At 46.2% G+C, this 25,926-nt stretch overlaps 1 protein-coding gene across 2 annotated transcripts in view; it reads right to left on the bottom strand.

Moving 5' to 3' along the window:
- Nucleotides 1-20,073, bottom strand: part of Caln1 (calneuron 1) — a 473,529-nt gene extending 453,456 nt beyond the window's left edge. Inside the window, exon 1 of one of the 2 annotated variants that reach the window (XM_021163075.2) lies at nt 19,897-20,073. The gene's annotated coding sequence lies outside the window, so the exon portion shown is untranslated. Of the gene's footprint in view, nt 1-4,444; nt 4,539-19,896 lie in introns of those variants that run through there. The other variant, XM_029477872.1, reaches the window with a different exon arrangement.
- Nucleotides 20,074-25,926: the final 5,853 nt, after the last annotated feature.

Below are 25,926 nucleotides of genomic sequence, written 5' to 3'. Positions count from 1 at the left end.
AAAAAAAAAAAAAAAAAGAAGTGCTGGGGATGGACCTTGGAGCTTCTGCATGCTAGGCAAGAGCTCTGTCAACTGAGTTACATCCCCAGCTCAGCCCTCCACTACAATGCTAAAGCATCTACACACACAAAGAGAGAAAGACAGAGACAGAGACAGAGAGACAGAAAGAGACAGAAAGACAGAGATAGATTGAGACGGAAGTGGGACCATGGAGGGGAAGTTAGTTATCTCCCTTAGAATAAAATCTTTCCTCTTAAAGAATCCAAGACCCTTTGTAATCTGGTCACATCTCCAGCCTTCCTCTCACTACGTGACTACGGATGACAGCCGACTGGCATCTCTATCACCCCCGAATGTGGTTCATTAACTTCTGACCTGTACATGGGCTACTTACAGGTCTAGAATGTTCTCTCGATGTCACTCATTTGGGAGAATCAATTTAGGGGTCGCTTACTCCAAGGACGATCTCCTTAACCCCAAGTTAGGTAGATTCCATAGATTTCTTGCCAGGGTTCACTGGATTTGACAACTTGGAATCTCTATTGTTGACAATCCACTTTATAAAGCTGTGCAGCTTCAGGGATTTTCTTACAGGAATGGAAAAAAACTAAACAACACAAACATCCAGGCAGCAATATTTATTGGCTCGCAAGGTACTGAGTGTCTCTACACACATCACCTTATTGATATTGTTTACCAAGTTGGTTGACTTCTTCTACACAGTAGAGCAATTGTGTAAGCAGAACTTTCTTCCCAGAGCTGTTTCTCCCTTTTAGAGCCTTTCTTCGACGCATGAAGAGGAGGCAGCAGCTCGTGGTAAGGGGAGTCACCTGTCATACAATTGCCCTGACTGATCAGAATGTTACCAAGGACACCCAGAGCCCACAGGCATCTGATACAGGTCTCAGAACAGGAAGCAATTTTTTTTTCTTTTTACCGCAGTTCAAATTTCTCCACCAATGGAGATGCTTTAGTTCACACTTATCACTGTTGTGGGATTCTTCTGTCTCTCTGGCTCATCTGCACTCCTTCAGTAAACTAAGTGAGAAATGGTGGTGCCCCGTCATTAAAAATCACCCGTGTTGATGGTTAAAATGCCCACAGAACATCATGTATTCGTTCAATTAACTTTTATGGAGCAGAAATGCCTGACTAGGTCCTGCTCTGGCCTTTGGGAGAAAGTTAATGGCAAAATAGCATAGGAGAGGTCACCCCTGCCTTCAGAAAAGGCACAGTCCAGCGGTCAGGGGAGGACCCATTGTAGTTATCTAAATGGCTGCATCCTTGCGTTAATGTGCACTTAATTGATAGCAGCAGAGATAGAAGATGGTCTTTCCTTGTACCTATGACATACACGGACTTCAACTGCTGTATCTCATTCAACCCTGACAACTTTAACCTATTGCAGATTAAAGAAACGAGGCCCAGTGATAACAGATCACCCGCTAGGCCACACATTGAGGCACCAGTCTATGGGTCCTCTCCATCGCACCACCCCAATAATCTGTGCGCCCCCTCAGGTCATGTAGTGAATACTAATGGTGGTGCTTGCTGATCTGTGATCTTAGCACGTGGGAGGCATGGGGATCACCATGAGTTTGAGATTAGCCTGAGCAAATGCTCTGTCTCAAAAAAAGAAACAAACAAAGAAAGAGGTCTGGGGATGAGTCTCAGTCGGGAAAGCGAGTGTCTAGCATGCACAGAACCCAAGTTCACTTCCCAGTCCCTCCATGAGCCAGGTGTGGTCACAAACACCTGTAACGCTAACACTGAGGAAATGAAGGCAGGGAGATTAGAGGTTCAAGATCATTCCTTACAAGAGAACTCAAGGACCTGAGTTGTATTCCCCCAAACCCACATAAAAAGGCCAGGCATGGGGTTTTGTGCCGGTAATTCTAGTCCTGGAGACACAGAGGCTGAAGGATCCTAGAGACCCCACGGACCAGCACATCTAACCTAGCTGATAAAGTCCAGGCCAGTGAAAGACCCTAGCTCAAAGGAAGTGGGCAGCATTCCAGACGTTGACCTCAACTTTTATGTATACACCAACCAACACATGCACACACTCACTAAAGCAGGGGTTCTCGACTTTCCTAATGCTGCAACCCTTTAACACAGTCCCTTGTGTTGTGGTCACTCCCAACCAGAAAATCACTTTGCTGCTACTTCATAACTGTAATTTCACCACTGTTAGGAATCATAATGTCAATATCTATGTTTTCTGATGGTCTTAGGTGACCCCTGAAAAAAGTCGTTTGTCACCTACACCCTTGCCAGGGGCCCCGACCCACAGATTAAGTACTGATGCACTAAAAGAAGACTATTAAAAAGACTATTAAAGGACCAAAAGCCATATTGCCATGTTACCAGATCTAGACAAACCCCACTGGAAGTATACTTGGTTTGAAGGCCAGCTGACACCAGTAAATTGAAAACACACACACCATTAACTTGCAAGGAACAGTTGAGGCTAAACAACAGTCCCCTGATTTACTTGTTCATAGGTCCCTGCCAGCACAAAGACACAATTTGTGATATACATCCATCCCAGGCCTCTCTTGTCAAAACCTCAGAAAGCCCCTGGGAGGGGGGCTGCTGACGCTTGAACAACAGCACACAGAGCAGCCGGGACCTCCAGCTTTGGGAAGGACAGGAGAAAGAGGTACTGTGTGGAGCCCCCTCGGGGGACACGTTCACCTCTGAACCCTCCAGCTGTGCATGCTGAGGACGCATCCTGATGACAGTGGCCACAGTCCAGTTTGCAATCCCCAGGAAAGCTGTTCACAGAGGAACCGAAAGCACAGCCTTGGGCAAAGCCGCCATACCTTGCTTCCCACATTGCGCTTCTCCATCTTGCATGATGAAGGCCTCTGCTACTGAGGTTTGGTTTGGTTTGGTTTTTTTTTTCCCCCCCAGAGAACAATGATTCCTGGGTTTTCTTTCAGGGGGGAATCTTCAAATTGCCATGCAACTCCACCAGTAGACCAGTCACAGAGACTGGCAAGTCCATCATGTGCTACACTCTAGGGCTCTGAGCAGTCTCCCCTAACCAGAGAGTTTCAGCGCTGTAGAGAAGTTCATTTTCCTACTAATATGGATTGCAACGGACCTACAGTGTGTGGGAGGCAGATGCTTAACCCAGAGGAAATGCCCAACCTTGACTAGGAGATTGGAAAGGATTCCACACATAAGAACCACCGTTCAAACAAATATTTTTTGGACCTTGGTGCCAACAATGGGGGGGGGGCGGCTCCCTCTGGACATAACTGGGTAGCAGCTCACAATTGGGGGAGGGGGGCTACCTACAGACATTAACTGGGTTGCAGCTCACCTCCGTCCTTATGCTTTACAGGTGACGCTCCTCACCCAGCAGGTTTAAAAAGAAGTCACTGGGAGAAATCAGCAAAGGTGGTTTTCTTCCTAGATGCACCTCCCTGACAGAGGCTGACATCCAGGGGAATCCCTATCCCAAGGCCAAGTGGACCCAGGGACCCGGCATTCAGAATAAAGAAGCAACCATCTTCAGGAAGCTGGCTTTCAGGGTCATCTCTGGAGAGATGGAAGCTGACTGACTTGGGTCTAGGCTGAGAGGAGAGGCTCACCCCAGAAGGAGGCTGTGGGGGCGGAAACAAATCAATGTAGAGTGTGTAGATGGATGTGTGCTCTGGGCCCGTGTACAATTTACAAGTGCAATGTGAAAAGAAAATAAATCTTTCTTCTCCCTCGCTCTCCCTCACTCTTTTTCTCTCTGCCAGGCTACAGCAGATTCCTAAATCAAAAACAAGTCTTTAGAAGAAAGCCTCAGACTGGGCTAGAAGTGAGTTTCCTCAAAAGGCAGGAGGGAGGGGGTGAAGGATCTTTGAGAAAAGACAGCAAGCTTTTAAAAAAAAAAAAACAAAAACAAACAAACAAACAAAAAAACCTGGCACTATTCAGAGTCTAGGGTATGGGGACAGGTGTTGACATGAGGCACCTCTGGGAGGATTTCTGGAGCAAAAGTTGTATGGGCTGCATAGCCGTCTTCCATCTGAGTGGCAGGTCATGGGTTTCTTTCAGAAAAGCAAACTGAGTCAGGGTGACATCCTTTTTTTCATGATCACCAAGGGTCAAGGGACCCAGCCGGGAGAAAATGCTTTTGCACAAGCCAGAGCAGAACTAAAGATGTTTTCCCCGCTTCTGCAGACCACCTGAGCAGCTAGGTGAAGCCAGCCAGGGCCAAAACAAACAAATGAGGACCACCCTCCAGAGCACCCCTTCCCTCCCCTTCCTTCCCTCCAAAGCCCAGGGAATCAAGACTTGATTTGTCTCAACTAGCTCCTGAGCTGGGGAGGGGACCGGAGAGGAAGAAGAGGGAAAGAGGGAAGCCAGGGGGCCAGGCAGCGTCCATGCAGTTAGTGTCTTATTGATTTAGAGCCACAGGAGCCAGCAGCGGCAAGGACCATACCTCCTGCTGATCTCGGGAGAAGTGCTCCAAGATCCATGGCTGTGGAGTTGGGGGAGAGTCGCTAAGCCATCTGAAGGAACAGAGCACTGCAGCTCCTCAGCCTGATGGGCCAGGGCGAGCTTTAATTAACAGGGTCTGATGCCTCTTCTTTTTTGGTAACTGAGCAGATTTAAAGGGCTAGAGACCCAATTTGAAGGGTGCTGCTGCCTGCTGCTGCTGCCACTCGCTCGGGCTGCTGCTGTGGCTGCTCCTGGCTGCTGCGCTCGGCTGCTGGAAAAGCTTCCTGCAGATTGCTAGTTCCAGTGAGGAGATGGAGCCAGGAGGACAGGAAATGGGGCTCTGTTCGTGCAGGGTCTCTTGGGATCTGAGGTTGGGAAACTGGACCACCAAGCACAGCCCATGCCAGTGAGTACCAACATCGTGCCTGCTGTCCTCTTTGGCCAAGGAGAAGGGCTGCACTGGAGGGGGGCAGGCAGGTAGCATCAAGGGCACCCTGTCCCCATATGAGCCTAGACAGGACGCTGGTCAGGGAGAGTGGGAGGGAGTTTCTGTTCTGAGAGGGTTGCTTGAGCATGGTCACTGTAGAATGTGCACACTCATATACAAGCCTGCCCTTGCACACACTGGCATGCCCGTGTACACACACACACACACACATACACACATACACACCTGTGCACAGACACTTATACGTGGCTAGATAGATGGCTCATCTGTTAAAGACGATATCTATCCAAAAAAGATAGATATCTATGTGTATACACACCAGTCCATGTAGATGTGCCTGTGTACACATGCAGGTCTAATCATATACACACACACACACACACACACACACACACTCATATACATACGCGCCTACTTGAGTATACACTCACAACCTCTTGCATACAAAATGTGCCTCCCTACCACCTTCCAAAACCAGACTTATGTCCTCTACACCTATAGTAATGTGACCAAGAAAATCTGTGACATCAGGCATGGTCAAGAGAGTAGCCAGGAGTTAGATGTCCACAGAGAAGGAACATGTGTAAAATTTCTGCTGAGTTCCTGAGCCCTTGCTGCTTCTGAAAGACCACAGACCTTGTTGAAGATCATCTTAACTTTAAAAAGAAAAAAAAAAAAAAAGACGGGTTTTATTTTTACTTTATGTGACTGTCTGTGTATGTGTATGTGCATGCACACGCACATGCATGAGTGCAAGTGTGTGCAGTGCCTGCAAAGGCTGGACGAAGGCACGGGATCCCTTGAAGCTAGAGTTCCAGGAGGTTGTGAGTTCTTCCCAAGGTGGGTGCTGGGACCTCCAGAAGAGCAGAATGCACACCTAGCTGCCAAACCACCTTTCCAGCTCCGGGAACTACATAATGGTTGAGATTATCACAGCGGAGACCCTTTGACACGAAACCTTTTCCCCTGCTCCTGCTAAGGCAGCCACTGGCCTCTCTGTAGTCTTCTCCGTGGCCACTCCATGCCTCAGCCTCCTCCATTTCTTTAGTCAGTTCGTTTCGTGGCACCTTACCAGGCACTTTGTGAAAATGTGTATGGAGAGGGCTGACGCATGCTGGGTAATGGATGCATGCAGAGGGAAGAGCTGTGTCTTCCTGTATTGCCCTCTACCCTATCTCTCACTGACCTGGTGCTCGACTTTACTGCCTGTCCATGAGTCCCACTGCCTGGCCCACTGCTCTTCCTTTATATCGGTGCTTGGGACTCAAACCCAGGCCCTCACACTTAGATGGCAGGAACCACACCGATGAAGCCGTTCTCCCAGCCCTAGCCTGGGATTTTTAATCCCATTTCCCCTGATAGGAACACAAAATAAACTCAGCCAATCAGCGTTCCGTATCTAACAGTGCCCGGTATGCATGTCTGAGGGCACGCTAAGATTGTGGGTGTGAAGGGGGGGCCTCAGACCCTCCCTAGGATGCTACCGTCAGGTGTAGGACCCTCTTCTCCTCCTAAACCTGCCTTTGTGAAGTGACAAGGTCAAACCAAGCCAGCGATGCTCTATATGGAAAGAGGAAGCCAAGACGAGAAAGATGGGGAACTTTTCAAAAGCTTCATCCAATGATAGCAGCACTGAGCTTAACCAAACCCTAGGTGATTGAAACAGCCCCGTGAAGAGAGGATGGACTTACAAAAAGAACCATGAAACCACACGCAGGCCTTTAAGGAGATGAGAAGTGAGAGGTGGACAATGGATCCCCGATTCCCTCCTCTCCCCCCTCCCCCCAACCCCCCTCCAGAGAAATGGTCCCAGCATCTGGCCCAGGTGGCCAAAGACTAAGTCTCTGTTTAGACTTCACCTGGGACTTAGGCAGAATCTCTGCAGCTCCCCTCTGTCTGTCACCCACTGCCAGCTATCTGCATTGCCACCACCCTCACATGCACACGTAATGGCCACAGCACCCCTGCACACACTTAGAGCTTGTTCCACAGAAAATCTGATGTCACCCTCTTGGACCCAAGTTCTGCACACTTCCTTGCTCTGTGTCTCTCGAGGAGGTCTCTGTGTTGCCTCTTCCTCATGTCTACAGAGAACAAACCTGCCAGGCGGCAGGGAACTACAGTCCTAGCACTTAGAAGGTGAAGGTGGGAGAAGTGAGTTCCCAGGATAGCCTGGACTACACAGTGAGATGAAAGAAAGAAAGAAAGAAAGAAAGAAAGAAAGAAAGAAAGAAAGAAAGAAAGAAAGAAAGAAAGAAAGAAAGAAAGAGAGGAAAGAGAAAGGAAAGAAGGAAGGAAGGAAAGAAGGAAGGAAAGAAGGAAGGAAAGGAAAGGAAAGGAAAGGAAAGGAAAGGAAAGGAAAGGAAAGGAAAGGAAAGGAAAGGAAAGGAAAGGAAAGGAAAGGAAAGGAAAGGAAANAGGAAAGGAAAGGAAAGGAAAGGAAAGGAAGAAAGTGTAGAGGTAAAAAGGAGAAAGAGAAAGAAAGGGGAGAAGGGAGGGAGGGAGAGAGGGAAGGAGGGACAGAGGGAGGGAGGGAGGTCTAAAGAAAAGAGAAAAACTGAAGATAATGTGTGCTTTCCCTAGTGATTGACAGGGGAGTCTGCCTGCTTTTTCCACCCTTGTCTTAACACCCAAGCTCTCTCCACCTTAACCCTCCTTACCATTCAGACAGGGTCCCTCACTGAACCTGAAACTCACACTCTGGCTTGCATCCAGCGAGCACCCAGGATCCATCTGTTTCTTCCTCCCAGCACTGTCCTTAGAGCCATGTACCACTCTAGTAGACTTTTTTTTTTTACATAGTTGTTGGGGATTCAGGTCTTCAGGCTCAAGAAGCAAGCCCTTTAGCCCTATCTTCAACCCCTCAGTGCCCTTCGATAACTGCTAACCCAACCTTGTTGTATCCTTTAGAGAGGAAAAGGGCTGGTCTGCCCCATGTCAGAGAAAACTGCACATCAGAGCCACTCAGAGTAGAGTGCCAGCCATTGAAGGACCCCTGGGTTGGAAGCCTCCTCAGAGGTCTGACTAACAACCCTACCAACCCTTCTCGGGCCAGGTAAGATCACCTTTTGCCTTTGGTTTGTCCACTCCTAGGCTCCTTGCAGTTCCTAATTCCTAGGCAAGTTCCCATGTGTTAATGCCATCTGTTTGAAACATCTAGTGTGGTTTTTGTTTTCCTGACTGGACAAGATTTTTTTTTCCTTGGAAATCCCAAATTGGAATGTTCTAATAGTCACGATTAAGACTCAGTCAGAACGTTCTGGCACAAAGTACACATCTTGGAGTATGTTAACATTTACCAATTAAATGAAATTATAAGAGAGTAAAAAAAAATAAAGAAATAAAGAAAATCTGAGCTCATCTTTCACATCGGAGGCTGCTGGCACAATTCTAGGTTGTCTACTTATCATTTATGATACCAAATTTATAGGCATCAAGAAAGAAAAATATTCCCAGCCCAATTTTAAGTCTGATGCATTCAAGACAAAAAAAAAAAAAATTAAGAGGCAAGAGAGAAATTTGAGAATGGCCTGAATGCCACCCCAACAGAGAAAGACAGTTGCTATAATGTGCATACAATTGTTGTGCTTGTTACTGAGCTTCAGTTCAGTGCATCAGGTCAACAACTGCACACTGTATTGATAGTTCAGAAGTTGGACAGTGAAGCTGGGAGGGAATTTGAGGAACTGAACTTATCTCTTAGTAAACCCCTCATGGGGTTATCTATTCTGACAGATAGATAGATAGATAGATAGATAGATAGATAGATAGATAGATAGATAGATAGATGATAGACAAATAGAGAGATAGAGAGATATAGATTATGGGTATAGATAAAGATTATAGATGCAGAGACATAGATATAGGTTATAGGTATAGATATAGATTATGGATATAGGCATGGATTACATATATAGATAGGTATAGATATAGATTATAGATACATAGATATAGATGGTAGATTTTAGGTATAGATTATATATTATATAGATTATAGGCATAGATAGAGATAGAAATTATAGGTATAGGTATAGATTATAGAAATATTACAGATATGATATAGAAAGATATAGATTATAGGTATAGGCAAAGATCTAGATGATATAGATATAGACATAGGCAAACAAATCAGTCACTTTGGAAACAGAAGAGCATGGGGCCCACACTGGAGAAACTTCTCTAAGGCCTCTGTCATGTTCTTTCTACACACTGAGGAGAATGAATGAGCCTAGTTGTCGTTACTGTAACAAAGTACCTAGGTGGGTAGCTTTATAAAGAAAAGAGGTTCAGCTCATGGCTTTTGAATCTGAAAGTCCAAGTTTGGGTGACCTCAGTAATAGTAATAGCAGCCTGAGGGCTGGTAAGGTGTTTGGGAATATGATGGAGCTGAGGGACATGGCATCAAAATGCCGAATACGATGTCAGAGCAAGGGGTGAGGCCAGATTCGTTCTATAACAATCCCCTCCTGACAACCATGCTGGTCATCTCCATTGGCAGTTTGACCAGATAGAAGGATGCTTAGGAAATTAGTAAGACACACTCCTAGGAGTATCCAAGAGGGCATTTCTAGGAATGATTGGCATGTGGGAGAGCAAATGATAGGAAGACTGGACCTGATAGTATGTCAGATACATCCAACAGCCTGGGAATTAGGATGGGATTGACAGAAGAAAGGAAGCTAGCCAAGTATGTAGCCCTGCTCTTCCTCTTCCTCTTCCTCTTCCTCTGTCTACCACAGCTGCCATCACCTGGGAACAACAGACTCCAGTACCAAGAAGCCTCCAGGCCTTCAGCCTCAGACTAGGGCTGCATCATTGGTCCAGCCTATAGGAAGTTGGTGAGGCTGGTGTGAGGAATTTCATCAGTGGGTGATGCTTCCAGCTACTGGGACCTACAGCATGCAGATGGTCACTGTGGGACTCTTCTGTCTGCAGTTTTGTAAACCAATCCAATGAATGTTCCCATAATCATTTTATAATCCCATATACAACAATATGTGGTGTGTATTACCACATATAAGCTTCTGTGTGTTCTGTTCTTCTAGAGACCCCCCCCCAATACAGGAAGTAATCTATATACTACCTTAACACCTTCTGAGACCATTGCAACCCTCAAATGTGCCCCCACATGGAAACACATCTTCACATGCATGCATATCACACGCACACACATACACATGGAATAACAACAACGAAAAAATAGCTAGGCTAGGTGTTTGTGGCACACACCTTTAATCCCAGCACTGGGGAGGCAGAGGCAGGCAGATCTCTGAGTTTGAGGCCAGCCTGGTCAACAGAGTGAGTTCCAGGACAGCCAGGGCTACACAGAGAAACCCTATCTAAGGAAAAAGAAAAAGAAAGAAAGAAAGAAAAAACAACAACAACAACAAAACAAAACAAAAAACAAACAAAAGCAAATATATGAGACAAGAAGCACACGGATGTCGCAGGTTCTCCTCACAGACACCACCTGACTCAGAGGGGACTCTGCAGAGGTGGACAGTGGTGCCAGAGCCAGAGGATGACACGTGTTGCTGAGCTGAATAGACGCCCTGCTGCTGACATACAAAGTCGGGGTCTAAGGCTCCCAGGCAAAGCCAGGACCAGAAGACAGAACGATTCCAGTCAGAGAGAAAAAATGTATTACTGGTCAGACTGGAGAGGGAAGTGGGGTACATTATGACTCTCTGTGTCTCATGGGAGGAGAGAAGAGTCACCGAGGGGCTTATCTGGGTGAGGTAGGTACCTTTGAAAAATATCCTTCGACTATATGAGGGGCCTAATGGGCCACAAGTCAACCTAAACAGCAAATAAAATGTAAGGGAACTTGTGATTGATAAACAATTAGATAAACCTCTCTAAAAGAGAAATTACGCCCCCCCCCCCACACACACACACACCTCCCATCACCATTTCAGAGGAAAGTCAAACTCTGGCTTGAAGGCTCTGTATGAACCGCTGGCAGGAAATTACCTTTCACCACGTCTCCTCCTTCCAACTCCTAGCTGACAAAAATAGTTCCAGACACATAGAAGCACTGTCGACGCCCGGAAGAGGCTAGCTAGCTTCACACAATCTGGCCTCGGCATGTTCTGCCAGCTCGGGGGGTAAGCATCCTCAGCCCCTGGTAAACGCCTAATTATCTACCAATGCCCTACACAGATGTATGTATTCATCGTGAAACATCCCAAAGATTGGTCTCTCTGAAACCCTTTCTTCTCCATTCCCTGAGCAGAGAAAGGTACCTACTTCTCTTACAGCAGCCAGCCCACTGGGTAGACATCTTATTTTTCTCCCAGAAACTGTCTCCCACTCTATAAGAGGCAGGCATTTCTCTATAAGAAACAAATGTCCCCCTCCATTAGAAATATGTCTCTCATCTTGGTGCACTTAGCTTATCTAATACAGGGCTGGTTCATAATAACTTTACATTTTTTTATTTAGTGTGTGTGTGTGTGTGTGTGTGTGTGTGTGTGTGTGTGCATTTTTTATTTATCTATTATTAGTGTGTGTGTGTGTGCCCTTTTGGGGCACACATGCTACACCATGTGTGTGGAAGCCGGAGGACAACTTTGTGGAGTTGTTTCTCTCTCTCTATTGTGAAGTGGGCTCTGGGGATCAAACTCAGGCTGCCAAGTTCTTACAGCACTTCACCCCACTGAGCCCTCTCACTGGCCCCAACAAATTTTGATTAACATGAACCGATGCCCAAGTATGAAGGCTTACACTGTAATCCAAGCATTCAGAAGGCTAAACCAGGAGAAAAGTGAGTTCAAGGTCAGCCTGGGATAGATACAGACACACCTCTCCCTGCTCCCACTCCCACCCCCCAAAAGCAGTCGATCTGCTTCTTTATTAACAAGCTAAGAAAGCTTACTCTCTGGCAAAAATGAGAAGTTTGTAAATCTCACCCCCGTGGAGCGGTCAAAGTACGTGCATACTCTATAGCCCTGTAATAGGGAGCTAGCTACCCAGGTCGCAGAACGCTGCACTAGGGAAACTTGGAGCAGCTTTCTTAGCTCCGTTCCTAAGTGCTGGGTTTCAGGTGTGTGTCACCACGCCTAGGCAGCTCCTGTGTCTTACTGTGATAAGCCATCATGACTCCAGTGATCTGTGGAGGTGATTTTGAAAGATATCCCACAGAGGGTTACCACCTTGTGTTGAGGCAGAGAGCTTTTCCTCCTGGAACCCCTGTGGATCTGGATTCAGCATCCTGATTCTTAAGTCCAAGGTTCCAAATGATTTGCAAGTAGCAGAAATAACATACTGTTTTGCCTCTCCAACCATCTCCCAGCCTCTGTCCAGTTACACATTCTTCTTCCTCCTCCCCTTCACCAGCTTCCCTGGGCTGGTGGGAAATAGCAACCCATGGAAGGGAGTGACATCCCCTAAAGCATGAACTGTGGCCATAAAGGATAAAGATGCCATTCATAAAGTTTGTCCCCACGGGATAAGAACTCTGAGCCTGAGAAACTATCGTGAAAATCCCCTCCCTGGTGGAGATGTGAACCTTCCTCAGAAGGCTCCAAAGACAAACCAAGATACAATTACCCCCTTGGGGGAACCACTGAGCTTATTGGGTTTACATAAAAAGCATGGGTGAATGAGGAGTTACTGATAGGAACTTGTGTGGCCCCCAAAGTAGCCACACCAGAAAGTCTTCACCCAGCATCAATGATGGCTTCTCCACAACCACACATAGTGAATCCCCCTCCAGGCTTTCTCAGCCCATATACTGTAGCTTTTCCCAGGACTACTCCCCAACAAGCAATTAAGAAAAGTTTCAACCCTATAGGTAGAACAACATTATGAACTAACCAGTACCCTAGAGCTCTTGACTCTAGCTGCATATGTATCAAAAGATGGCCTAGTGGGCCATCACTGGAAAGAGAGGCCCATTGGACTTGCAAACTTTATATGCCCCAGTACAGGGGAACACCAGGGCCAAAAAGTGGTAGTGAGTGGGTAGGGGGGGGAGGGTAGGGAGGACTTTTGGAATAGCATTGGAAACGTAAATGAGGAAAATACCTAATAAAAAAAGAAAAGAAAAAAATTATATAAATATATATATATATATAAAAAAGAAAGAAAAGTTTCAGCCACTGCATACAAATGGCTGAAAGGAATGGCTGGATCTCAGGTGAGGGTCCAGTGACCCTCCCCACACTCCTCCTCTGAAGGACTGTCAAGAGTCCCCGAGCTCACTCCTGGTGAGACACTTACAGTTGATGTCCTGATGCTGGAGACTGTATGGCTCAGGAGATAATAATACCTTGCAACAGAAGTTCCCAGACACAGGGAGGTGATTACATAGGAGCTGGGCTGCCATGATGCTTTCTGGGTAATGCAAAAGTCCCAGAGAGGCCAGGAGGTACTCCCAAATAGATTCCTGAAAGGATAAATGGCTTGATACACCACTTCACCCCATTTGAGTAACCTTTAGCCCCAACACAGCTGGGTGTGCTGCCAGCCTCTCTGACTGGAAATCCAGCCAGCACAGAGCTCTGGATAACATATGAACAGCAGTTGTCCTTTCCCTAAATCTGGTTGCTGTCACCCGGCAAGGCCATCTTTTGATGTTCCAAGGCTTGATGTATTTTTATCTAAGCCTAAGAAGATGCCAAAGCCAACAATAATGCCACTGCCATTATTATCGAAGGAACCACATCTGTCAGGGAGCCAGTGGGATGTATGCACACCGAGGCTCTGAGAGAGCTTCTCTGACATCTGACGCATGTCCACAACCTCACTATTCTGGATCCATATGCAGAAAACCCACCATGAAGACAGAGCCACAAAAGGATCGACTATGAGATTGGAGAAACAGATGAGGGGAGGAGACCTAGCCTGGATACGGGCAGCACCATTCCCTAGCTGGGATCCTAGGCTGAATGAAAAGGAGACAGTGAGCTGAGCACCAGCATCCATCTCTCTCTGCTTCTGGAGGACTATGGATACAGTGTGACCAGCTCGCTCAAGCTCTAGCTGCCATGCCTTCCCCTGCCGTGATTGACTGTATCCTCTCTGAACTGTGAGCCTCAGTAAACCCTCCTCCCTTAAGCAGCTTCTGTCAGGTACCTGGCCACTGCAGTGAGAAAAATAACTAATAGGCCCCTGTGTGTTATAAGGTGTACCAGCCCAACTATTTGTTTACTCAAGGGTTGACCTTGATTTCTATTGTCACTGGCCATAAGCCATGTCCATGTATATACGACTATACATACAAGTCATAGAAAATTAAAAAGCACAGAGAGGCAACCCCAGAACTGTAATAGCCCAAGATTCACCAATGTTTTAAATTTTCATTTCTATTAATTAATAGTAAGAAAGGACTGCAGAGATGGTTCAGCAGCTAAGGGTGCCTGTTGAGCAAGCCTGAGGTCTACAGTTCAAATCCCAGTACCCACATAACAAGCTAGACTACAAACATTCCTCACTCTGAGTGGGATAAAGATAGGAGGATCACTGGGGCTTATGGTTACCCAGCCTAGGAGAAAAACACCTGCCCCACATTCAGAGAGACATTTCCCCAAAGGAATAAGTGGACAGTAACAGAAGTAGACACCTGCCACTCTTTCCTGATCTACACACACACACACACACACACACACACACACACTCACTTTTTTAGTTGCCAACAAGAAAATATCCACTCAATATTGCCTATTTTTCTCTGCTACTATGACGACCATAACCATAGTTCTGGTGACTGTGACCCACTGAGACACTGCTAAAAGACCCAGCCTAGAGATCCAAAGGAGACAGAAGCCATGTCGTATTGTGCTGAAGACCTACACAGGTTGTCTTGGAGGCTGAGACTAGAGCCTTATTTGCCTTCTCAGGTGTTACACTATCTTTCCTGGGAAGCCATGGACAAATAACTAATCACTCCCAGGAAGGCACCAAAGCCCAACTCATCAAACGGTACTGGGTGAGCTGACTGAACTCACAGAGACCTGGAAGGGATTACTTACATGTAAGAAGCAATAGGTGCCCCAAAACAACTGTATCACTCACTGCAAATTCCCACCCCGGCAAGAATGGTGACCTCATGGATACTGCAACCTGGAGGCCTCTCTCAGTTAAATTTCTACTTCCTGTATAGTCTAGCATCTCCCAGGATCCTTTGCAGCTTCTGGTGGACAGGAAGAAGGAGTGACCAGAATCCCAGGTGAGGGTTCTATGACTCTCCTCCACCTACTAGGGATTACCAACAGCTCCATTTCCATTACCATAGACCTGGCTATCACTGTCTTGTTCTGCTCTAGTTGCCAGGGCTACTGAGCCAAATTAATCTCTACTCCAAGATGCCATCATGTTACACCTGGAGGAAAGAGACCATTCTATAACACCAGGCTTGGAAAATCAGCAGCTTCTCAGAAGGTAAGGACCACCCATGGAAATACTGGTTATTTTTATGATCTTAGTAACAAAATACTTATCAGAAACAACTTAAGGAAGGAAGGATATATTTGGCTCATCCTAGAGGGGAAGGCATGGTGTTACCGTTGGGTCCATGGCAATAGGAGCTCCTAGCTTGTTCACGTTCTGGTGAATTTTGAAGCAGAGCTGGGTTATGACTTTCAAAGTCCATTTCAAATAGCTTATATCTACCAGCTAGAACATATATCCCAAATATTCTACAAGCTCCGAAGACAGCACCATATAAAGACCAAGTGTTCAAAGGTTTATATTCAAATTGTAAATTAGACAAGTGTCATTTCTCCCAGGGACTCAAAGAACTCCAAGAATCTAACTCAGCAGAGAGTGAGGAATATCTGCATAATGTATAGGAGAGGGAACCAAACGGGAAAAAGAAAAGTCAGAAAGAATTAAAATTGCTGAATCTAAACTGGAAAGAACCAAGATAGGTCATATTAACCACCTTGCCCAGATGTAGCCACCCATACCCACTTAGCTTATGTAAAGGTAAATACTTAAGAGAATGGGAGTGGGACACTGGAAATGTAATGTTATAGGTTTTATATTCAATATGTCCTCCCAGAATTTATGTGCTGAAGGCTTGGTCCTTTCAGAGTTAGCTCTAGTTGCCAACTTGATACAGCCTACAGTCTCTAAGATGAAATGACTGAGGATCAGACCAGCCTGTAGGCATGTCTGTGGGGGGTTGTCTTGACTGTTAATAGATGTAGGAGGGCCCAGCCCACTGTAGGCAGCACCATCCTTAGGCAGGTAGCCCAGAACTGTATAAAAAAAAAGCTATCAAAGCATGAGCTTGTGAGGCTCCATAGTTCTTGCATTCAGATTCCTGCCTTGGCTTCCTTGACTGTGAGCTGGAGGTATAAGATGAAATATCCTAGATATAGCTGTCTCTTGTGAGACTATGCCGGGGCCTAGCAAACACAGAAGTGGATGATCACAGTCAGCTATTGGATGGATCACACGGCCCCCAATGGAGGAGCTAGAGAAATTACCCAAGGAGCTAAAGGGAACTGCAACCCTATAGGTGGAACAACAATATGAACTAACCAGTACCCTGGAGCTCTTGTCTCTAGCTGCATATGTATCAAAAGATGGCCTAGTCGGCCATCACTGCAAAGAGAGGCCCATTGGACTTGCAAACTTTATATGCCCCAGTACAGGGGAACCCCAGGGCCAAAAAGGGAGAGTGGGTGGGTAGGGGGTTGGGGGGGTGGGTATGGGGGACTTTTGGGATAGCATTGAAAATGTAATCGAGGAAAATAACTAATAAAAAAAATAAATTTAAAAAAAAGATGAAATATCCTCCCAAGTAGCTTTTTGTCATGGTGTGTGTCACAGCAACAAAATGAAATTACAACAGTCCCCGAAACAGAGGTGGGGCACCTGAAAGTGGTTAGACTATGAGGATTCTCACGTTTTTAGAGGAAGTGAGTCATTGGGGCACGTGGTTTTGAAATGTATACTTTTCTCACTCTCTCAAGTCCAGGACATCATGAAATGAGCAGCTTCATTCCCCTGAATGATCCCTACCCTGATGCTCTCTGCCTTACCACAGCCTAAGGGCAATGGAGCCAACCCATCATGAAATGAACCCTTCTATTCCATGAGCCGAAACCTTTCCTCCTTTACATTGTTTCTCATAGGGCACCAGCCAGCAAGATGACTCAGAGGGTAAAAATACCCAGAGCACAAGCCTGAAGACTTAAGTTCAGTCCCTAGAAATTACATTTAGAAAGCTGAGTGTGGTAATGTGCATTTGTATGCCTAGAGCCTGCAAGGCAGAGACAGGAGAATCTCTGAGGCTCCAAGTCTACTTGATGAGCTCCAGGCTGGTGAGAGATCCTGTCTCAAAGAAAAAAGTGGATTTTACCTTAGGAATGATCCAATGACCCAAGGTCTCTTGCTTACATACACACACACACACACACACACACACACACACACACACACCCTACGATGGACGTGGGTGAACATCTTCCTACTCACCTTCACCCCCTAATTGCTGCATCCAGGATAATGGAAATGTAGACATTAAGGACGGCGCGATAGGAGGGTTTTGTAATATGACAGCCAAAGTCAAGCAAGAGACAGACACTCGCCTAGCATAATAACGTCCAGAAATGATGCCAGCAGGAAACCATGAATCTTCTCTGTGGATCATTGCGATCTGTGGGCAGGAGATGAACACTTGCACAGTGAGGTGCCTGATTTGTTGTTTAATATAGTTGGAGATGAGCTTGGGAAACAGGAAGAAACAGAACCTGACACCCAATGAAGAGGACCCCTTACTTCTCTGACTTGTAGGCTCCAAGTGTCCCTGGTCCCAAGCAGCAGTAAAATGAGTAAAGACACTAACATCAACGAAGGTTGGAATGCTTCGGGTAAGAAAATAATCCCAACACAAGAAAGAAGACACACAGGTGGAGTGGGAGAGTAAGAAAACGGGAGCTGGAGAAACAGCTCACGTGATAAAGCACTAACCTTGTAAACACAAAGGTCCGAGTTCAATTCCCAGAACCTATGTAAAAAAGCCAGGCATTCTGGTTTGCGCTGGTAATCCCAGGATTGAGGATGAGGACACAGGAGAATTCCTGAAGCTCACGGACCAGCCCCTTAGCCTAGTTAGTGATTCCCTGCTCACTGAGAAACTACATCTCCAAGAAAAAAAACAAGGTTGGGGTGGGGGGCAGCTAGTGAGACATCTTAACTGGTAAAGGTACCAACTGATTACCTGTATCCCTTCCCTGAGACCCACACGGTGGAAGAAGACAACTGCTTCAAGCATTTGTCACATACATAGCACACACTAAATTAAAACATGAGGGGTGGCACATGCCTCCATGCATGCACACACATACACACAAACATACATATACATGTATATACAAAAAAAAAATTCCAATTGGGAGACCTGGCTGGGTGTTGTGTTTCCAACTTGAAATCAAAGCAACCGTGAGGATCTCAGTATGTGACCCTCACGAGATCAGGCCTGACAGGAACAAAGCTCTATTCACACCAGAGAGGGTGCTGCTGCTGCCAGACAAGAGGATTCCTTCCACCCACGTCTGTCTTGGAGAACTGGTGAATGTATTAGGGCTACCTACAGGAGGGCAAGAGGTGACCCACAAACAGCAGCATCATTAGCATGTATGATGGATTCTCCAGGCCGCACAGACTCCCCACTTCAGTTCATCTTCTACCACCTGTAGACCGAGGATGCCCCAAGGGCACGCAACTGGGACAGTTACCTGTAGCTGGTGTGGGGAGGCAGGAGAGAGAGTTGGCTGGAATCTCAGGGGAGAGTCTCATGACTCACTCCTACCACCTTTGCTGCCTTGGTTAGTTTTCATCATTTTTTTTTTAAAAAAGGTAACTTCAGCTGAAAAAATGGTCCCATCAGGTTGGCCTGTGGGCAAACCTTTGCTTGATTGATGCCTTTGCTTGATTGATGATTGGTTTGGAAAGGCCCAGCTCGCTGTGGGTGGTGCCATCCTGGGCAGGTGGTCCTGAGTTGTCTAAGACAGCAGGCTGAGCCAGCCATGGGGAGCAAACCAGTAAATAGCACACACACACACACACACACACACACACACACACACACACACAGCCTCTGTATCAGCTCCTACTTCCAGGTTCCTGCCCTGACTTCCTGCATTCACTTCCCGTCATGATCAACTACAGCTGTAAGCTGAAATAAACCCTTTTCTCTCTAAGTTTCTTTTGGTCGTGGCATTTATCACAGCAAGAGAAACAGCCTTCTATGAGGGAATGTCAACAGGCTCCATCTTGTGAGGGTCCTCTATGCATAACAACATATGCTCTGATTTCAAGATCAGCTCAAAGGACAGCATTCCATAACACTAGCCAAGAGACCATTCACAAGCATGCAACAACTACAGATTAGAGCATTACATTAGAGGCTTACAAGGTCCAGTTTTTAACCTATGACCCATATTGGTTCTATATTGTTTTACCATTGATGGACAGGTCTTTCAGAGAGAGAGAAAGACAGAGAGAGACAGGGAGAGACAGAGACAGAAACAGAGACAAAGACAAAGACAGAGAGAGGTAATAGACCCATGTGAATAGGCGTTTACCTTACCAAATAAAAGGGCTTAGCCTTTTGCCCCATGTCACTAACAGTTACCCCAAACACTACTGGGGTCAGTTATGTAAGGGTATCTCTCCCAGAGGGTGGTTTCCCAACAAGAGATTCTAAAACCTAGAGCTAAAGGTATATATAGACTTGGAATTTTTGCTACTGGTCCAAAGATTTACAATATAAGGAACAAAATAACACACAGGGAGTACAATGTGTTTTGAGAGCAGCATGAACAGGTAGATATCTTGTGAGTTGGGAAGGCTTCCCGGAGGAGGTCCTATTGGTTCTTGAGTCCTGAAGATCAAGAAGTTAATAAGAAGTACATCCCTGGACCATTTCCCACCTCCACTACCAGGGAACAACTGCGGGCTTCCCTGAAACTCTAGAAAAGGACACACAGTTTCTGTCTTTCGAAACAGTCCGTTATTCCCGAGTCCCCACAGCTCTTGGGCTCTCTCACCTGAGTTCTTGACTTGTTCCTTAAAGCTGCTTCCAGAAGGACTCCAGACTGACTACTGGAGCTGCGAAGGTGGATTAGCCACAACGCCACAGCCAGGAGATCTTCCACACCGAATTGGCTCAGTCCATGCAGCCCGCCAAAGAGTGTGGGACCCTGGCTACGGTGCCCCGGTCCAACTGTGAATCGGGGAAGCGTGTCGCCTGCTTTCTGGATCCAGGCCAAACCCAGCTGACCTACCGGGCAGATGGAGGTGGAGCTCAGGGATCCTGGCAGATCTCCAGTGTCACATTAACTCCCAAGAAGCCACAGAAGCAACTGGCTGAGGGCAGCAGCCATAAGCCCAAGTCCAGGTCCTCTTCCAGACTGCTGGGGCCTCATTGTGGCTCTGGCTCTTATAGGTTCTGGTCCTGGTTAAATTAGACATGTTTAACATCCATTGGAGCCTGAGACTCTTGGCAGTCCCTGACCAATGAACTGAGAACTTTAGGACTTCACTTAATTTTTCTCAAACTTTTCTTTTAATTTAATTAAAATGCGCACTGCAAAAAAATTACTTTCGTTTAGAATTCATTTTTATTTATTCATTTCCTTATTTCTCTTTTTCTTTCTTTCTTTCTTTCTTTCTTTCTTTCTTTCTTTCTTTCTTTCTTTCTTTCTTTCTTTCTTTCTCTGTGTAGTCCTGGCAATCCTGGAACTCACTCCATAGATTCAGGCTAGCCTCAAACTCCCAGTGATGCACCTACCTCTGTCCACTGAATGCTGGGATTAAAGGTGTGGGCGACCACGGCTCAGTTTGCTTTTTTTTTAATGGTACTGGAGGTCGAACCCATAATAAGAGTTCTACTTCTGAGCTACCCCTACCCAAGACCCTCACCATGGGATTCTAGGCAGGGCCTTGAGCTCACCACAGGTCCCATGCTTGCAAACGTCACCGGACCCACTGGTTGGATCCGAAAGGCAAAGCCACATAGGATGTGGGTCCCTGTACCCCAAACGTTCTAGCTTTCTGCTACAACCAAGCCTGCTCCCTGTATCCTTAATGTTGGCCAGCTTGTGGACAGCTCTTCCCCCAACAGATTTATACATAGAAATATCTAGTGAGGAGAGTTCACGCACCTGATCTGACTTTGATATTCCCTGCGGCAGAAAAGGCTCCCTGCCTGTTCCCATCTGCCAAGGCAGAGCTCACGCTGGCCTCAAGCAAATCCCATATGCCTATGCTAATGTGAGTCAGGGCCCTGTCCCTAAGGCAGTGTGACTATTTCTTAACATCCTCAGCCTGAGCCATCAAAGGTCCCAGAGAACTCATGTGACTTGTGAAATGTCCCCACAGGCTCACGTGTTTGAACCCTTAGCTCCCAGCAGGTAGTGCAGCTTGGGCAGTTGTGGAACCTTTAGGAGGTGAGGAAGTGGGCCCCTGGAGATGGGTCTAGAAGCTTTTAGACAGATGGGCTCCACTTCCTGAGAGTGGATGCAGCGTGACAAACTGCCTGGCGCTCCTACTCTGCCTTCTGTACCGTGATGGATTGCTCTTCCACAAGACTCGAGTTTGATTCCCAATGAGTACCCTTATGAAGCAATTCGAAACCTCCTGTAACTCCAGCTACAGGGGATCCAACAGCCTTCGCAAGCAACCGAACACATGTACGCGCTCACGCGCGTGCGCGCGCACACACACAACATTTTTTAAAAGTATTTGAGCTGGGCATGGTGGTGCGAACCCATGATCCCAGCACTGGGAGACTGAGACAGAAGGATGAAGGACAGCCTGAGCTAGATAGGCTACCCCAGTTTTAAAAAAAAAAAAAAAAAAAAAAAAAAAACCCTTGGCCACAGAGATTGTTCGGATCAGTAAAGCATGTGTTGTACAAGCATGGGGACCTGAGTTTAATCCCCAGAACTTATATAAAAACAGGGCATGTGTAACCCCAGAACTGGAAAGGAAGTAAAAGCTTGAAGTCCGCTGGCCAGCCAGCCTGGCTGAGTCAATGAGCTCCAGTTTCGGTGAGAGCCCCTGTCTCAGACATGAAGCAGTCGAGGAAGACACCTAGGGCCAACTCCCAGCTCCACACACGAGCATGTACAGCACACTACGCACAAACCTGGAAAGCATTTGGAGAATGTAGCTTTAAGTTTTTGAAACCAGAATAAAGTTGTTAGGTCAGAGACAGAGCAACTTACCGACCTTCTAAGACATTTTACACCCATAGCAATTGGAGCTGTAGCTTCTACAAGCCAAAAGTCGATTCTGTCTCCACCAAGGGAAAAAAAAAATATCAAGTTAACATGGGAGCCCCACAATGTCTGAGCTGTTGAGTAATGATAAAGACACATCCCTTTATCTTTGGCAGGGGGCGGGGCTTGTTAGACAGCACCCATGTGATCTTGGAGGATGCTCCTCCTTTACCCCATCTTGTAGCTGAGATTTTTTTATTTCCTTTAACTCCTTCGACTGGTTGAGAAGCCAAGCTCTACATCAAATGCCTCCAAGATATGGCTCTGTGGTGTTTAACATCCTGAAGCCATAGCTCACCACTCCCTGTAGGGACAGTGCCCACTTATGGGGCAGAAGTGAAAAGGGCCTGGGGAATGTGTAGACCAACTGATAGGGTGCTTGTCTACCATGAATAACTCCCTGAGTTCAAGTCCCCTGTACTGCTAAACAGGCATGGTAGTATCCCAGCATCCCAGAGACTGGGGCAGAAAGATCAGAAGTTCAAAGTCATCATTGGCTACACAATGAGTTCAAGCCCAGTCTAGACTACATGAGACCTGTCTCAAAAGGAGGGGGGGAAATTGTATATTGGTTGTGGAGCACTTTTCCAGCCCACCTCTTGACACTTCTGCAAATGTGTGTGACATTCTGACCCAAAAAGTCCCTAGGACACACTGGTTTCTTCCACCCTTGACTTTAACCTTATTCCCTAATTCTGACATACTCATCCCTGAAATGGTCACCTTTATTAACCCTGGATTTACATCATGGCATCATACATGCTCTCTGGAATATTCCTTTAAGATGAGTTCTTTAGCACTTCCTGATCTGGGATATCAGAACAAGATCTGTGGATGGTTAATCTTGAATGCCAATTTTATTGGCGTGAGAAACACCTAGGAAATTTGTTGAGCACACCTCAGTGAGGGTGTTATTAGAGATGGTTAATCCTAAGAGCACTAATCAATGGATTATTGCCTTAATAGACTCATAATATGGCCACATTTGGGAGAGGTGGAAAAAGGAGGTGGGAAAGCTTAATTGGAGGAAACGGATTGCTGGGGGTGTGTCCCCAGGGTTATATTTTGCCCAGGTCCCTTCCTATCTCCCTCTTTGTACATCCAGGTGGAAATTACATGAACTGCTCTGCTCCAGGAAGTCCTCCTGACCAAGACAGACAGAATCTCCTGCAACACAAATGCAGAATTCCTGCCTTTGATCTGCCTGTGCTTGGTATTGTCACAGCCATGAGAAAAGCAACCAAATATCGATCGTAGCAACTACGCCATACCACCAATGACAGTTTCCGTGCATGGCATTCTAAATTATTTATTGGTCTCGTCCAACTTAATCCTTTCAACAAAGGTTAAATGCAGACAACTTCACCCTGCTGTTGTATTAAAGGAAAAGTAAGATTTGGGCAAATGGAGTGATTCTTCAAAGACCACATGACTCAAGAGAAGCCAAATCAGGATTCAAATGAAAATATCTATCAACCTCTGCCTTCCTCTCCTATCTCCTTTCCCCCAACACCCCTCTTCCACCTTCCGCCTTATCATCCCAGGTTACCTTGCCTTGAACTTGTCACATAGCCGAAGATGACCTTGAACCCCAGATCCTCCTGCCTCCACCTCAATTACAGGCATGTGCCACCACACCTGGTTTATTTGGTACTGGGGCTGGAAGCCAGGCTTCATGCCTGCCAGACAAGTATTCTTTCTACCAGCTGAGATAGATTCCCAACTCCTAAAACAGTTTCTCCTGATCTATAACTATATTATATATCAAAAACATCACATCAATGCTTCCAAATAATATAATCAAAATAATCAATAACAGGGAGCATATGGTATTTTTCATTCACATGCACCTAAGCACTAATGTGTCGAACAATTCTTCACCAGTTTTTGGTAAGCTTGAGAAGGTGTACGTGAGTCCTTAGTTAAGTCCTTATTATAAATATATAATATTTATATATTTTACCCAGTTTGATGAGGTATTTTCTTACTGAGTTTTAAAAGTTCTTTATAGAGGCTAGACAGATGGCCTAATGGATAAGAATACTTTTTGCAAAGGACCCAAGTTCAGTTTCCAGGATCCAGTGGTTTACAACCACCTGTAACTCCCGCTCCAAGGGATCCTACACCCTCTTCTGATCTTCATGGGTGCCCGCACTCACACGGGTACAAATTCACACATCCTTGGAATTTTTAAAAACTATTTAAAATGTCTTTATACTCTGAATTAAAAAAAAAAGGTTCTGTTGCTATTGTTTTGTTTTGTTTTGTTTTGTTTAGACAATCTTATATGTAGCCCAGGCTGGCTTTTAACCTTGCCAAGGATAACCTTGAATTACTGATTCTCCTGCCTGCACTTGCAGAGTGTTGAGCTGTCACGAGTATGCTGCTGTACCTGGCAGGATACAAGAGTTTTATAAAGTGTGCTTTGTAACTGTTTTCTCCTACAAATGACATTCCGACACTTTCCCTCTTCCTTCTCTCAACAGTATTGTGTGGACAGCTGAAATTTTCATCTGGGTGGACTCTGATTTATCTGTTTACGCTTGATTTTCTTCTACCCTAGAGAGCTTTTCTCTCCATGGTGCTCTGCGCCAGCTTCGATAGATTTCCTCGAGCAAATGCATTTCATGGCCTATGCCCTCCTGTACATAGTACCCAAGACCACCGAAACTTGGATGAACCTGGTTCCCATGAGAGACCTTTCAAGGAAGCTGTAATGGAGCAGTTGTGTGCAGATAATTGACTTTCTGGAAATCCTGGAGTAACTTCAAGTGACAAAGCCCAGTCCATTGGCCATGTAAAGTGGTGTGAGTCACTTCCTCACTGAGACCTCTTGGGGTCTTCGGAGACTGTGACTGCTCACATCACACTTAACCGGAGTGGTCCAGCATTCTGGGGACATGCTTGTCCAAACCTCCCAGCTTCCAGATGGTAAAAACTGCAGCATCCCTCCACAGCATCCCAGGCTGCTCTTACAGTTTCTGTTTGTTTTAGATACTTTGCTTATTACTGTGACAAAATAACTGTCCAGAGCAACTGGGAGGGTTTATGGAGGCTCATAGACCCAGGGCACAGTCCATCATGGGGGTGGGGGGAGGCTCGGCCGCAGGAGCATTAGCGGCTGGTTACATTGTATCCACAGTCAGGAAGCAGAGAGAGATGGACGCTGGTGCTCAGCTCACTGTCTCCTTTTTATTCAGTCTTGTGCTACCCACATTATGGTGGGTCTTGCCACCTGAATTACTATAATTTTTAAAACCCCTCAGAGACATACCCAGAGATTTGTCTACAGGGTGTATCTAAATTCTGTCAAATTGACAATCAACCGAAATCAAACCATTCATTCCACACAAGAGTACTAAACACGTATGGTGGGAGCTGTCTAAGGTGCTGGAGGCAGAGGAAGCTACCATGTCAGAGAGGGGCTTCTGGTGGGGGCAAGAGAACAAGCAATGTATGCATAAATGCGAGGTTACAGTTGAAGGCTGGTGGAAGAGCTCAGCGGGTAGAGGTGCTTGCACCACAAGCCTAAAGACCTGAGTTCAAGTCCTGGTTGTCACAGTGCAAGGAGAGAAATGACTTTACAAAGTTGTCTTCTGACCTTTGCAAGCACACCGTGGCATATGCCTGTATGCTCACACACCTCTTCACACACGTGCACACACAAATGCACATACACAGCTGGGCGTGGTGGTGCACGCCTTTAATCCCAGCACCCGGGAGACAGAGGCAGGCATATTTCTGAGTTCGAGGCCAGCCTGGTCTACAAAGTGAGTTCCAGGATAGCCAAAGCTA

The sequence above is a fragment of the Mus caroli genome, chromosome 5 (genome assembly GCF_900094665.2).
Source record: "Mus caroli chromosome 5, CAROLI_EIJ_v1.1, whole genome shotgun sequence".
In the NCBI taxonomy this organism is placed as follows: Eukaryota; Metazoa; Chordata; class Mammalia; order Rodentia; family Muridae; genus Mus; species Mus caroli.
Note: the sequence above shows the minus strand (reverse complement) of the source record. Positions and strands in the feature narration are given on the sequence as shown.